This window comes from Aquarana catesbeiana, linkage group LG08 (genome assembly GCF_042186555.1).
Source record: "Aquarana catesbeiana isolate 2022-GZ linkage group LG08, ASM4218655v1, whole genome shotgun sequence".
In the NCBI taxonomy this organism is placed as follows: Eukaryota; Metazoa; Chordata; class Amphibia; order Anura; family Ranidae; genus Aquarana; species Aquarana catesbeiana.
In genome coordinates this window covers 304,859,871-304,876,279 of record NC_133331.1, presented here as the reverse complement: position 1 = coordinate 304,876,279, position 16,409 = coordinate 304,859,871, and the positions used below count along the sequence as shown (strand labels likewise).

General features: G+C 46.9%; 1 protein-coding gene across 1 annotated transcript in view; it reads left to right on the top strand.

Annotated features, from left to right (window-relative positions):
* The first annotated feature begins 13,189 nt into the window (after positions 1-13,189).
* LOC141105171 (uncharacterized) overlaps positions 13,190-16,409 on the top strand; it is a 28,011-nt gene continuing 24,791 nt past the window's right edge. The window contains exon 1 of the mRNA XM_073595062.1: positions 13,190-13,291. The gene's annotated coding sequence lies outside the window, so the exon portion shown is untranslated. The remainder of the gene's footprint in view (positions 13,292-16,409) is intronic.

Genomic DNA, 16,409 nt, shown 5'->3' with positions numbered 1-16,409 from the left:
ATGAGTTCATTAAACCAATAATATTACACCAACCTAAGCTTTCTAATTATTTTAGCATTATTATTATACAGGATTTATATAGCGCCAACAGTTTGCGCAGCGCTTTACAAAATGAAGGTAGACAGTACAATTTGGTACAAGAGGAATCAGAGGACCCTGCTCATTAGAGCTTACAATCTAGGAGGGGGGGGTCAATTAATACAAAAGGTAATAGCTGTGGGGGATGAGCTAATGGAGAAAGTAAAACAATGTATTAGTTAGAAGCAGGATAGGCTTCTTTAAAGAGAAGGGTTTTCAGGGATCGTCTAAAGATGGATAGATTAGGGGACAGTCGGACAGATTGGTACTTTGAATTTTATTCGTTGGGTGAGTGGAAGTCAGTGGAGGGACTGGCAGAGAGGGGTGGAGAACACTGAATGGAAGCCAGTGGAGGGATTGGCAGAGAGGGGTGGAGGACACTGAATGGAGGCCAGTAGAGGGATTGGCAGAGAGGGGTGGAGAACACTGAATGGAAGCCAGTAGAGGGACTGGCAGAGAGGGGTGGAGAACACTGAATGGAAGCCAGTGGAGGGATTGGCAGAGAGGGGTGGAGGACACTGAATGGAGGCCAGTAGAGGGATTGGCAGAGAGGGGTGGAGAACACTGAATGGAAGCCAGTGGAGGGATTGGCAGAGAGGGATGGAGAACACTGAATGGAGGCCAGTGGAGGGATTGGCAGAGAGGGGTGGAGGACAATGAATGGAAGCCAGTGGAGGGATTGGCAGAGAGGGGTGGAGGACACTGAATGGAGGCCAGTGGAGGGATTGGCAGAGAGGGGTGGAGGACAATGAATGGAAGCCAGTGGAGGGATTGGCAGAGGGGGGTGGAGAACACTGAATGGAAGCCAGTGGAGGGATTGGCAGAGGGGGGTGGAGAACACTGAATGGAAGCCAGTGGAGGGATTGGCAGAGAGGGATGGAGAACACTGAATGGAGGGATTGGCAGAGAGGGGTGGAAGACACTGAATGGAGGCCAGTTGAGGGATTGGCAGAGAGTGGTGGAGGACACTGAATGGAGGCCAGTTGAGGGATTGGCAGAGAGGGGTGGAGAACACTGAATGGAAGCCAGTGGAGGGATTGGCAGAGAGGGATGGAGAACACTGAATCGAGGCCAGTTGAGGGATTGGCAGAGAGGGGTGGAGGACACTGAATGGAGGCCAGTGGAGGGATTGTCAGAGAGGGGTGGAGGACACTGAATGGAAGCCAGTAGAGGGATTGTCAGAGAGGGGTGGAGAACACTGAATGGAAGCCAGTGGAGGGATTGACAGAGAGGGGTGGAGAACACTGAATGGAGGCCAGTGGAGGAATTGGCAGAGAGGGGTGGAGGACACTGAATGGAGGCCAGTTGAGGGATTGGCAGAGAGTGGTGGAGGACACTGAATGGAGGCCAGTGGAGGGATTGGCAGAGAGGAGTGGAGAACACTGAATGGAAGCCAGTGGAGGTATTGGCAGAGAGGGGTGGAGAACACTGAATGGAGGCCAGTTGAGGGATTGGTAGAGAGGGATGGAGGCCAGTTGAGGGATTGGCAGAGAGGGGTGGAGGACACTGAATGGAGGCCAGTTGAGGGATTGGCAGAGAGTGGTGGAGGACACTGAATGGAGGCCAGTTGAGGGATTGGCAGAGAGGGGTGGAGAACACTGAATGGAGGCCAGTGGAGGGATTGGCAGAGAGGGGTGGAGAACACTGAATGGAAGCCAGTGGAGGGATTGGCAGAGAGGGATGGAGAACACTGAATGGAGGCCAATTGAGGGATTGGCAGAGAGGGGTGGAGGACACTGAATGGAGGCCAGTTGGGGAATTGGCAGAGAGGGGTGGAGGACACTGAACGGTTGGTAAGGTGGATGAGTCTTGCAGCGGCATTCATTATGGACTGAAGGGGGGAATAGTGTATGTAAAGGTAATCCAATGAGGAGTGAGTTGCAGTAGTCGAGGCGAGAGATAACCAGAGAGCGAATTAGAAGCTTGGTGGTGTCATTAGTTAAAAAGAAGCATATTCTAGAGATGTTGGGGAGGCTAAGGTGTCATGATTTGGACAGTGATTGGACGTGGGCCTGAAAGGACAGTTCAGAGTCTAGTGTTACCCCTAGCACCCTGGCATGTGGGGACAGACTGATAGATGTGCCATTGATCTTGACTGAGAAGTTGGGGAAAGGGGCAGGTGGGGGAGGAAATATTAAGAGCTTGGTTTTAGATTCAGTTTGAGGAAGTGGTGTGACATCCAGGCTGATATGTCTGTCAGTAAATCAGTGATGTGTGAGATTGATGGGGTGAGCTGAGGGGCAGAAAGAGATTTGGGTGTCATCGGCATATAAATGGTAGCGGAAGCTATAGGAGGCTATCAGCTGACCCAGGGAGGACGTGTAGATCAAGAATAGTAGAGGTACAAAGACAGAACCTTGGGGGAGTTGGAGAGAAGGTAGTGGAGTTGTAAGTGACACTGAAGGTGCAATGAGATAGGTAAGATTCTAACCAACGGAGAGCGCAACCATGGAGACCAAGCAAATTGAGTTTTTTGAGGAAGAGGGGGTGGTCAACTGTATCAAAGGCAGTGAAAAGGTCCAAGAGTAAGAGTATGGATTAGGACCGTTGGCTTTGGCTGTTAGTAAGTATTAGGAGGGCAGTTTCTGTGGAGTGCTGTGGGTGAAATCCAGACTGAAGGGGATCAAGAAGGTTATTCTCAATGAGGTGGTTGTTCAGTCGGTTGTAGACTAAACGTTCAAGGAGTTTGGAGGCAAAAGGGAGTAATGAGATGGGTCTTAGGTTGTTAAGATTAGTGGGGTCCAGTGAGGCCTTTTTTGGTACAGGAGTGACTAGCGCATGTTTTAGAGGGTTGGGCAGGGCCGTCTTAATGAGCGGGCACCCTTGGGCACTGCCCAGAGGCCCCAGCTGCATGGGGGGCCCCTGCACTTTACCTGTCCCCTTGTAAACATGTACTGCTCCTTCCCAAGCTCCTTCTTTCTTAGGGGATGAATAAATATATTTTTCTGGGCCCCATCAGTTCAATAGAGGGGCCCAGGTGGTGGGAGCTGAGGGGACTATTTTTTCATTTTTGGGGCGGAGGTACACCATCCTGCGCCCAGCCAAACTGCAGGGCCGGATTAACATAGGGGCTATTGGAGCTGCAGCTCCAGGCCCCTCCCTCAATATAGGCCCATGCCAGTGGTTTATCTGTGTTTCGTCCTGAAGGAAGAGGAGCCCTCTGTGCACACATGGAGGAGACAAGTGTCAGCTGCTGATGCCTCCTATCCCCGGATCTGTTCCACTCACACGGGTCCTCAGTGTATGGGAGCTGCAGGCAGCTGTCTGGGGGAGGGGCGCTGATGTCATCCTAACCAGCAGGAGCCTGGGAGGAAGGACATCTGCCATGCTGTTGAGAATAGATGAGGTTAGTAAACTTATTAGGGCGGGAGGATTGTGTAGAAACTGACCTGGGTGGGTGTAATGATTGTGCTAGGGGACAGACTGCTGCTCCCCCCACCTAATGTGTTCTCTTGTGCCCACTATGTCATGTGCAGTGATAGTGGGCTATGTCATGTGCAGTGCCATAAGTACCCACTATGCCATGTGCAGTGCCCACCATGTCATGTGCAGTGATAGTGGGCTATGTCATGTGCAGTGATAGTGGGCTATGTCATGTGCAGTGATAGTGGGCTATGTCATGTGCAGTGCCCACTATGTCATGTGCTGTGCCATGAAGTACCCACTATGCCATGTGCAGTGCCCACCATGTCATGTGCAGTGGCTAATAGAATGAACTTCTCACACCAAAGGCACACTACAAGACACAGCAAGAGAGCAGAAGGTCATGGTTATAAAGATAAGAACAGCTCATAATTTAGGTACAGACAAAAAGAAAGCAAAATAAACATCACAGTGATATGGACAGCAGTAAAGAATTTGAAGGCAGCATCGATTACCATTAACCACTTCAATACGGAGCACTTAGACACCTTCCCGCCCAGCCCTATTTTCACCTTTCAGCGCTGTCGCAATTTGAATGACAATTGCGCGGTCATGCTACACTGTACCCAAACAAATTTTTTATCATTTTGTTCCCACAAATAGAGCTTTCTTTTGGCGGTATTTGATCACCTCTGTGGTTTTTATTTTTTGCGCAACAAATAAAAAAAGACCGAAAATTTTGAAAAAAAAACAAGTTTTTCTTTGTTTCTGTTAAAACTTTTTGTAAATAAGTACGTTTTCTTCTTCAGTGACGGGCACTGATACGGCGGCACTGATGGGCACCGATGAGGTGGCACCAAAGAGGTGGCACTGATGAGGTGGCACTGACGGGCACTGATGATGGGCACTGATAGGCGGCACTGATGGGCACTGATAGGTGGCACTGGTATGCGGCACTGATGGGCACTCATAGGTGGCACGGATGGGCACTTATAGGCGGCACTGATGGGCACTCATAGGTGGCATTGATGGGCACTCGTAGGTGGCATTGATGGTTACTTATGGGTGGCACTGATAGTTGGCACAGATGGGCACGGATGGGCTTTGATATATGGGCACTGATGGGCACAGATAGGCACTGACAGGTGGCATGAATGGGCACTGATGGGTGGCACTGATGGCACTGCTTGTTTGCAGTGATGCCCCTAAGGGTGGCATTGCTGGGCATCACTGCAACATGATGGTGCCAATCAGTGCCCATTTGTGGGCACTATTTGGCACAGATTTGGCACACTGGGCACATGTGGATGGCCATGGGGTACATACCTGGCCATCCACATGTTGCCCCTCTCCCTGGTGGTCCTAGTGGCGATCCCTGGTGGTCCAGTATGGTGATCTGCGGGGGGGCTGCGCTGATAAACAATCAGCGCAGACCCCCCTGCCAGGAAAGCCGCCGATCGGCTTTCCTCTACTCGCGTCTGTCAGACGCGAGTGAGGAAGAGCTGATCAACGGCTCTTCCTATTGACAGCGTGATCAGCCGTGATTGGACACGGCTGATCACGTGGTAAAGAGCCTCCGCCGGAGGCTCTTTACCAAGATCGGTGGAGCGGTGTGTCAGACTGACACACCGCTCCACCGATCGCCGCGATGCGCGCCCCCGGGGGCGCGCTGCGGCATGTTATCCTGCTGAACGTCATAGTCAGGATAACAGAACCACTTCCCGGACGTCAATCCGCCATAGGGCGGGCGGGAAGTGGTTAAGCACATTTAAAACAATGAATCATATAAAGAAAAATACCGCATTTGGCCATTAGATGGTGCTAAGTATCACAGGAATTAGCTTCACCTAGTGGCCAAATTTGGTATTTTCCTTTTAAATCAATTGAAACCATTCGACCAGCACAGCAAATAGCCTTATAGCATTTGTTTTGCACTTTGACGGAGTGAATTACTATGCAGATTTTTTATAAATAGACCCCTAAATGTCAGGAGACATTTTATAAAAAGATAGGAAGTATGTTGCAGCTAAATGACTGGACCTCCTAGCAATGTCATTACCAGGCTGCAGCTAGGGGGAGCTCTAATGTTTAGAGTGGTTATAACAAGGTAAACCACCGTGGAGAGAATCTCCAAAATGTGTTGCCAACATCCCAAACGTCATATATAGGAACAAAAGAAAGTACCCCCCCCCCCCCCCCCCCCCCCCGGTACTACGGGTCTTTAAAAGCAAACTTATGTGTAGAAAAAAATATATAATAAATATAAGAATTTTTTTATTATTATTTAGGTATTAAAAAACAGTAAGTGCAAAACAACACCATAACAATATACAGTACATCATACACTGAGTGTCATGCTCATCGAGAGCTGAAAAACATTGAAAGACTTCTCATATAGACTGACGCGTTTCAGGAGTCTTGAGGTGTATCCCTTCTTCAGGGGTATAGAGAAGACAAGGCAAGAATTTTAAAAGGAGTACTCTGAAAGAAAGAAAAAACACAGTATGCAGTTTAGAGTGTGAACAGAGTAGCATCGCATCTACACTTGGAAGCACAGCAGTCATGAAAACACATACATACCAGTACTGTGTCGTAGAATAAAACAATCCTTATTTAAAACGAAATGTAGCCAAAACATATGGAAAATAAATCTTTCCTGTCGGAGAGGACAGCCAGAGATAGATGGAATAAAGCCCCCCAGAGGCCCAAAATGTCCCACACAAAGATCCCCAAAGGGGGGGTTTCTGCGCAACCGACCCAGCGAGCTCGGTGTCAGAGGAGTATCTGTGGTCTAATGAGGCGATCAGCAAACACGATAACGAAGTGATTGGGCCTAAGGAAAAAGGAAAATACATACATATTATTGATAGCAAAAAGACCAATCAATAAAGTATCAGCATTTAAAAGAAATGGCCCAAATTAACACAAAAGTCAAAGTCCATATTGTATAGAATCACTGTGTAGGTGTAAATACAAATGTGTATATAATGGCATTGTGTAGTGGCTGCTATTGATTGAATTGGCATATATGCAGTGAAACCAGCATACACTGAATCATTTCAAGCAGTCTAAATGGATATATACTAGCTGCACCAATTCCGCAGCATAGAGCTAAGGCCATTATATATTTGAAAGAAGGTTTCACAATAGTTCACGAGGGGAAATACCCCTTGCAATGACTACCTTGATGATATAATTGAGGGGGTGCGTCAGATAAAGCTCCACATAGGTATCAGGAACAGCGACATCCGCACTAGGCAGACACACTGTCTGGGAATATAAAGAGACGCTGGCGCATGCGCAGTGCTCGCCGCGAGGACGTCCCGATGACGTGGGTGCGTTGCGCATCATCATGGGGCGATGATGTGTGAAAGAGGAGAGAATCAGTGGCATATTGACCGCGAACACAGACAGACCGCATCATCATGAATCCGCTGGTGACACGGGTACGTCGCGTGTCACTATAGACGCGGTGAGGTAAAGAAGGGGAAGAACAAAGAAAATTTGAAAAGCATAGTGTGCAACAAGTTTCTGTATACAGCCGTGAACCACAAATGCTAGCAATCTGAGAGCTCATTGATAGAGCTGCCAAAGAACAACTCAAAATGTGGGCGGTCGCAGAGAGAGGGATCCCCAGAGCCACATATGCAGGGCGCTCCCCCACTCACTGAGTGGGAGGGCGTCATGCAAACATAGCCTAGCGGCACACACAAAGCAGAAGCTATATTGACAAAACGCAGAACCCATGAAGGGTGAACATACGAGTGTCCCACAGTACCACATACAAAAAAGGCCCACCCCATGAGAGGGTGGGCCTTTGAGCACTGGGTGGGGGTAAAATGGGCCAAGGGGTCACCTTATTAGACTACAGATACTCCTCTGACACTGGGCTTGCTGGGTCGGTTGCGGAGAAATGCCCCCTTTGGGGATCCTTGTGTGGGACATTTTGGGCCTCTGGGGGGCTTTATTCCATCTAGCTCACAATAACACATTAAAGGCTGGAAGGCTCTGCAGACCAGGCCTTTATCGCCTCCCCCTGGTTCTGGGGGTCCATGGAAACTGCTAGAAGCTAGTGGGTGGAGGTACAGAGGCAGGGATCTGACTATTTATGGGAGATTGACTGATCCCCAGGCAGGGGAGGCCTGGCAGGGGGATAAGATGGGCCCATAAATATTGAAGAGCATGTTCAGCAGGGGTTGTTGTCGAATGGAGGCTGGAGAGCTGAGCTGAGGTTCCTGAGGCCTGGGAGGTGACCCCAGGTCTAAGAGGCTCTGCCTCCATGCTGGAGTTGAGGAAGAAAGGAGAGAAAGCTGTGAGACCTTCACCACCCTTCAGTCCCATCCAAGAGACACCTTGTCTAACATGGGAAGACATGTCTGAGGCAGCAGGACTTAAGGGGACAGTGCGAGTACCTCTACCTATCACCCCCAGGGCCAGTAAGGGTGAAGGCTAACAGATGCAACATTAAGTAAGCTTTCATTGGTACGTTGTCACAGCTAATCTAAATCCCTTGCTCTGGGACACTTTTCAAGGTGGCCAGGTGTGCAGGTATTTTCTGCAAGAGTTGGGACTTTGTGAGTTTCACCACAGGGGACATAGAGCTTTTGGAGAAGAGGAAATTTGCTATTGATCCATTAGAGACTGACATTATTCCAGAGGGAGTACGGTCCAGGATCTGCATTGCTTGTTGTCCATAGTGAAGATGTTTGTCCTCAAATTGTTCTACCAAGTTGAAGTTGGGCATCCCATAATCCCTCATCCCATATCCAAGTTGATTTTCCTCAATAAAACAACAAAACAAGTCCATGGACTGGTTACTGATTCTATGTGAAAGTTGGAAAATGTATGTTGCCTGGCTGTGTAGGAATAGGAGGACCTAAAATCCAGCGGCTCTCTAGGGGACAGCGCTACATATATACACCCCAGTGTACAGAGTGCAATGGTCAGGGGTGTGTCATATACAGCCCAGAATAAAGAGTGCAATGTGGTCAACAGCATTTATATACAGCCCAGCATATAGAGCGCAGTGATTAGGAGCTTCTCATATACAACTCAGTGTACATAGTGCTTTCCCACCCCCTCCTGAACCATGCCGTCCATGTGCCATCAACATGGGGTTGAACCCCCGTTGCACAACACCTTCTCTTCATGTTGATGTGGACAAGGGCCTTTTTTTTCAACCCTGGCTGGTGGTCACAGGGGTCTGTGAGTGGGGGGACTTATTGGAACCTGGAAGTCCCTTTTGACAATAAGGAGGTCCCCACATATAATCCCCCTACATGAATGAGTATGGGGTACATAGTACACATTGGTACCACTAGCTGAATAACAACTCCCTGAGCTTTCATTATCTGCATAAAAAAAGGGGTGGGATAGTGGTGACATCATTTCACAAATATGCCCAATGGCCATGTTTGGCCAAAGATTTCAGTGCTATCCCCACCTGTTCTTGGGTCCTGCTGCTTCATGTATTGACATACCTCCTTAGACCCAGTCTGTCCAGACAGTATGGTCACCTGCTGGCTTGGCACCATCCACAGGCAGCTTAACTCTTCAATAAGACACTGACATTGAATCCAACCCAATATTACTTCAGATAATTGCAGTACAGAGGATGTTTTTCCAGTCTTTTGAATGGTAAGAAGACAATGACTTTCCTAAGCTCTGTCTCTATAAAAAAAAAACATCACTGACTGAGGGGACATGGAAGAAGAAGAGGCTAGCTAGAATTAAACTAACTAGCTCTAAACAGGAGGGCAGGAAAGAGAAGGATACCAAATCACATTAGTAAACAAGTTGTACTGGTCCAACACTGCCACTAGAGTAAGAAGTGAATGATTTTCCTAAGCCTGTCTCTGTGAAAAACTAACATTGACTGAGGGATAGGGATGAGCCGAACACCCCCCTGTTCGGTTCGCACCAGAACATGCGAACAGGAAAAAAGTTCGCTCGAACACGCGAACACCATTAAAGTCTATGGGACACGAACAGGAATAATCAAACGTGCTAATTTTAAAGGCTTATATGCAAGTTATTGTCATAAAAAGTGTTTGGGGACCCGGGTCCTGCCCCCGGGGACATGGATCAATGCAAAAAAAAGTTTTAAAAACGGCTGTTTTTTCAGGAGCAGTGATTTTAATAATGCTTAAAGTCAAACAATAAAAGTGTAATATCCCTTAAAATTTCGTACCTGGGGGGTGTCTATAGTATGCCTGTAAAGGGGCGCATGTTTCCCGTGTTTAGAACAGTCTGACAGCAAAATGACATTTGGAAGGAAAAAACCCATTTAAAACTACCCGCGGCTATTGCATTGCCGACAATACACATAGAAGTTCATTGATAAAAACGGCATGGGAATTCCCCACAGGGAAACCCCGAACCAAAATTAAAAAAAAAAAAAATGACGTGGGAGTCCCCCTAAATTCCATACCAGGCCCTTCAGGTCTGGTATGGATATTAAGGGGAACCCCAGCCAAAATTTTTTTTAAAAATGACGTGGGGTTCCCCCTAAATTCCATACCAGACCTGAAGGGTCTGGTATGGATTTTAAGGGGAACCCCGGGCCAAAAAAAACAAAAAATGGCGTGGGGTCCCCCCAAAGATCCATACCAGACCCTTATCCGAGCACGCAACCTGGCAGGCCGCAGGAAAAGAGGGGGGACGGAAGTGCGGCCCCCCCCCTGAACCGTACCAGGCCACATGCCCTCAACATTGGGAGGGTGCTTTGAGGTAGCCCCCCAAAACACCTTGTCCCCATGTTGATGAGGACAAGGGCCTCATCCCCACAACCCTGGCCGGTGGTTGTGGGGGTCTGCGGGCGGGGGGCTTATCGGAATCTGGAAGCCCCCTTTAACAAGGGGACCCCCAGATCCCAGCCCCCCCCTGTGTGAAATGGTAAGGGGGTACTTACCCCTACCATTTCACTAAAAAACTGTCAAAAATGTTAAAAATGACAAGAGACAGTTTTTGACAATTCCTTTATTTAAATGCTTCTTCTTTCTTCTATCTTCCTTCATCTTCTTCTGGTTCTTCTGGCTCTTCTGGTTCTTCCTCCGGCGTTCTAGTCCAGCATCTCCTCCGTGGCGTCTTCTATCTTCTCCTCGGGCCGCTCCACACCCATGGCATGGGGGGAGGCTCCCGCTCTTCTCTTCATCTTCTTCTTCATCCTCTTCTCTTCTTCCTTCTTCTCTTCTTCATTTTCTTCTCCGGGCCGCTCCGCACCCATGCTGGCATGGAGGGAGGCTCCCGCTGTGTGACGGAGTCTCCTCGTCTGACGGTTCTTAAATAACGGGGGCGGGGCCACCCGGTGACCCCGCCCCCCTCTGACGCACGGTGACTTGATGGAACTTCCCTGTGATGTCACGGGGAATGCCACAGGGAAGTCCCGTCATGTCCCGTGCGTCAGAGGGGGGCGGGGTCACTGGGTGGCCCCGCCACCCGTTATTTAAGAACCGTCAGACGAGGAGACTCCGTCACACAGCGGGAGCCTCCCTCCATGCCAGCATGGATGCGGAGCAGCCCGGAGAAGAAAATGAAGAAGAGAAGAAGGAAGAAGAGAAGAGGATGAAGATGAAGAGAAGAGCAGGAGCCTCCCCCCATGCCATGGGTGCGGAGCGGCCCGAGTAGAAGAAGATAGAAGACGCCGCGGAGGAGATACTGGACGAGAACGCCGGAGGAAGAACCAGAAGAGCCAGAAGAACCAGAAGAAGATGAAGGAAGAGAGAAGAAAGAAGAAGCATTTAAATAAAGGAATTGTCAAAAACTGTCTCTTGTCATTTTTAACATTTTTGACAGTTTTTTAGTGAAATGGTAGGGGTAAGTACCCCCTTACCATTTCACACAGGGGGGGGCCAGGATCTGGGGGTCCCCTTGTTAAAGGGAGCTTCCAGATTCCGATAAGCCCCCCACCCGCAGACCCCCACAACCACCGGCCAGGGTTGTGGGGATGAGGCCCTTGTCCTCATCAACATGGGGACAAGGTGTTTTGGGGGGCTACCCCAAAGCACCCTCCCAATGTTGAGGGCATGTGGCCTGGTACGGTTCAGGAGGGGGGGGGCCGCACTCTCGTCCCCCCCTCTTTTCCTGCGGCCTGCCAGGTTGCGTGCTCGGATAAGGGTCTGGTATGGATTTTTGGGGGACCCCATGACGTTTTTTTTTTGGCCCGGGGTTCCCCTTAAAATCCATACCAGACCCTTCAGGGTCAATTTAGGGGGAACCCCACGTCATTTTTTTAAAAAATTTTGGCCGGGGTTACCCTTAATATCCATACCAGACCTGAAGGGCCTGGTATGGAATTTAGGGGGACTCCCACGTCATTTTTTTTTTTTTTAATTTTGGTTCGGGGTTTCCCTGTGGGGAATTCCCATGCCGTTTTTATCAATGAACTTTTATGTATATTGTCGGCAATGCAATAGCCGCGGGTAGTTTTAAATGTGTTTTTTTCTTCCAAATGTCATTTTGCTGTCAGACTGTTCTAAACATGGGAAACATGCGCCCCTTTACAGGCATACTATAGACACCCCCCAGCTATGAAATTTAAAGGGATATTACACTTTTATTGTTTGACTTTAAGCATTATTAAAATCACTGCTCCTGAAAAAACTGCCGTTTTTAAAACTTTTTTTTGCTTTGATCCATGTCCCCTGGGGCAGGAACCGGGTCCCCAAACACTTTTTATGACAATAACTTGCATATAAGCCTTTAAAATTAGCACTTTTGATTTCTCCCATAGACTTTTAAAGGGTGTTCTGCGGCATTCGAATTTGCCGCGAACACCCCAAATTGTACGAACAGCCAATGTTCGAGTCGAACATGAGTTCGACTCGAACTCGAAGCTCATCCCTACTGAGGGAACATGGAAGAAGGGGGGGAGGGTGTAGCTAGGACTAAACTAACTAGCTCCAAACAGGAGGTGAGTGGGCGCACTGGCCAAATATGACCATTTAGTTTTTTAGATTGTAAGCTCTAACAAGCAGGGCCCTCTGATTCCTCTTGTATCAAATTGTAATGTAATTGTAATGTCTGTCCTCATGTTGTAAAGCACTGTGCAAACTGTTGGCGCTATATAAAACCTGTATAATAATAATAATAATTTAGTTTGTCCATTTGGTGAACTGTGAACACCTTGGGTTTGGGTCAAACTTATGGTCAACCCAAACCACCGGAGCTCATAACCACTGAGAAACAGAAACTGTTAATTTCTCAAAGAACTCCCAGCGATCTTTAGAGGAACCCTGGTTGAGAAAGGCCAGACTAGGCAGTAATATATTTCTTTTTTTTTTCAACAATAATTTTTATTTATTTTATCAAACAAATACAAATCAATTGCAGTTGCTGCATATATTATACAACATTTGTAATACAAAAACTGAGAAGGCATAAAGTATAGTACTGATATAAACCTTGATGGCCTAGTCCAGCCTACCCCAGTTGGGTTCAAGCTGTAGGACTGGAAGGTCACCATATTAACTATGCTTCTTACAGTATAAACTATGAGTATGGAAATAATGTTGGGAAGGGAAATTAAAAATAACAAATAACCAAAAAGTAATGAAAATCAGAGATATTGCTCTACACCGACTAATTGCTATATATTTCTATCCCCATTGGTGGGAGTGTAGAAGAGAGCACAACGCCGTGTTCACAGTATGAGATGTTTCTTGGGGCTGCAGTTCCTCTGAGCTCCACAAGGTGGTGATCTCACTTCTACCCAGACAGGAAGTCTCTATAGAAGACAGGAAGTGATGTCAGGTATGCAGGAATTGATGTCAGGTGCAGACAGGAAGTTCTGGGTTAGAGGCGAGTCGGGGGGAAGTAGAGAGGAGACTTAGCTGAAACTACAGCAGAAGAGGTAATAAGATTTTATTTTCTATCTATACCCAGTAACCCCCCGTCATGTCTGTCCTCCTCCTCCATAGTCGCTGTGATGTCGGTGTAGAGCAATATCTCTGATATTCATTACCTTTTGGTTATTCGTTATTTTTAATTTCCCTTCCCAACATTATTTCCATACTCATAGTTTATACTGTAAGAAGCAAAGTTAAAGTGGTGACCTTCCAGTCCTACAGCTTGAACCCAACCGGGGTAGGCTGGACTAGGCCATTAAGGTTTATATCAGTACTATACTTTATGCCTTCTCAGTTTTTGTATTACAAATGTTGTATAATATATGCAGCAACTTCAATTGATTTGTATTTGTTTGATAAAATAAATAAAAATTATTGTTGAAAAAAAAAAGATTTTATTTTCTACCTACACCCAGTAACCCCCCGTCATGTCTGTCCTCTTCCTCCATAGTCACTGTGACGTCTTTTATCTCCAGCAGATCATAATATACATATCTATAGGTTGCCACCTGTACGGTTTTCACCCAGACAATCCGGTTTTTGAATGATGTGTCTGGGGTTCCATCTGCCGGAGACCTGGACACGTTATTCGGAAAGGACTGCTCTGGGAGTGACAACTTTGCTCTGCAGCTGATGTATGTCTCCCCTCCCCGCCGGCACCCTGTCTCACCACTAGCTGCTTGGTGTGAGTAGGGTTGCCACCTCATCCCTTTAAACCCGAACACATATGAATTACACAGGCTCTGAGGCTAATTTAATCCAGATAAGACACCAAGTTATTTTTAATTACCACCTTAATCAGCCATACAACCTGTGTAATTAATACGTGTTCGGTTTTAAAGGGATGAGGTGGTAACCCAAGGTGTGAGCCCGCACTAATCCTGATTGCAGGGAGATCCGGACTCCGACCGGGGATTTAGCCTAGCCTGGCAACTCAGTGTGAGCCCGCATTGTCTGCCGCTGATTGCATCGGGGAGCCGTGAGATCTGGACCCCACCCAGGGATTCAGCCTAGCCCATCTGCTTAGTGTGAGCCCGCACTGTCTGATAGCAGGAGAGCCAGGATCTAAGGGAGTCTGAGTCAGCTTTGAAGAAGGTTTACAGAAATTAGTGTAGCGGTGAATAACTAAACCAAACGAGTGGAAACATCTGTGCATGAAGCTAAAAAGAACAAACACACAGTGAAAAGACTAATGACAACGAATCACTAGCTCTCAGTGATGGTGAAGGTATAGTAAGTGTGAACTCACTATAATACATAAAAAATATGTTCAAATATTGGAACGTGAATATGCAAAACTAAAAGAAACAAAGGATGGAACACAAGTGTGAATACACAAGCAAAAAACGCCAATGTCCAAACGCCAACGTCACAAGCAATGAACATTAATGTCCAAACAAGTGCGTGCGGGGAAATCAACTTCCAGATGGGGAGTTGACATGTAATCCAAGTGAACTGATCAGATGTCTGTGCACACTTCAAGGAATACTCAGATGAAAAGTTGGATACTCCTACCGAATACGGTGGACACACAAGCCATACGGCAGTGGGTCAAACGAGCTCTCTACACCTTGGTTCCTGGTGCTTCAACACTGTAAGGATGCCACGCTGGATGTAATGATGGATCTTGCGACTCCAAACCGGAGGACAGGACAGCAATGCAAAAACAGATGTCATGGCAGATCTTGCGACTCCAAACCATAGGACAGGACAGCAATGGAAACCGACAGCCAAGTTGATCCAAGGGATGGTGGTAGGGATAAGAGAGGTCGTCAGGGCCCAAACGTGAAATGGAATAGAAAAACAGGCTCCATATGGTGCAGGTGCAGGTCAACCAAGTAAGATTTAATGTAGATAAAGATATCATATAGCACAATGTAGGATATATAGAATAAAAGTGATCACAAAATGTAAAATATGGATAAAAAGCAATGTGGGAAGCAAAAAGATGCTGGTCCGACGCGTTTTGACTCTATGGGTCTTTAATAGGGGCATAGCCGTGTTGTTTGGACATTAATGTTCATTGTTTGTGATCACACTTGTGTTCCATCCTTTGTTTTTTTTTGTTTTGAATATTCATGTTCCAATATTTGAACATATTTTTTATGTATTATAGTGGGTTCACACTTACTATACCTTCACCATCACTGAGAGATAGTTTTGTCATTAGTCTTTTCACTGTGTGTTTGTTCTTTTTGGTTTCATGCACAGATGTTTTCATTCGTTTGGTTTCATTATTCAGCGCTACACTAATTTCTGTATATTGTTTTTGACTTTGTTTGAGTGTTAGCAGATATTGTTTTTCCAGTTTGTTTTTGTTTAGCGCAGTATTTTCCCCCATCTTCACTAGCTTTGAAGAAGGGATGATTCCAGTCCAGTAGAACCCGGGGGAGATTCCTGCTTCCCTGGGAGATCAGCTCTTTGGTAATTTGGTGCTTATGATCCATAGTCTAGGGGGGGATCAGCTGGTGGTTGGCTTTGTAGGAATCTTAAAGTGGTGTTCCGGCCGAAATTATAATTTTTAAATAAAAATACCCCTATAATACACAAGCTTAATGTATTCTAGTAAAGTTAGTCTGTAAACTAAGGTCTGTTTTGTTAATTTATAGCAGTAGTTTGTTATTTTATAACTTACAGCAAGCCGTGGCCATCTTAAGTGTGGGCATCTGAAGCCAGACTGTATTTCTTCCTGGATCTCATCCTTGCATATCTCGCACATGCTCAGTGCAGCACAAGCAATGTAATAGGTTTCAGGTCAGGTTTCCATAGCAACGACAGTGTCAGAGGAAGTTGCCGCCCCTTCCCAGAAGGCATTGCAAACAGGAAATGATGCGATGAGCCACGGCTAGGAAGGAGGAAGTGAAAAATGAATACAGCAGATATACAGTAGGTGCTGAGAAAAAAAATGTAAAAATATCCAAATCGTTTACAGTGCTCAGTTTAGTGAGGGATGCTGAAGAGTTGTAAAAGTGGGTGGAACTCCACTTTAAACTAGGATAAGGAATTACTGCAATGTGATTTTCTGAATGATCCATGTGCCTGGCTAGTGTTCTATAGGGAAGTATCAGATCTCCAGTCTATCAGAACAGGTATTATATAGATGATGTATAGGAGCATAGAAAG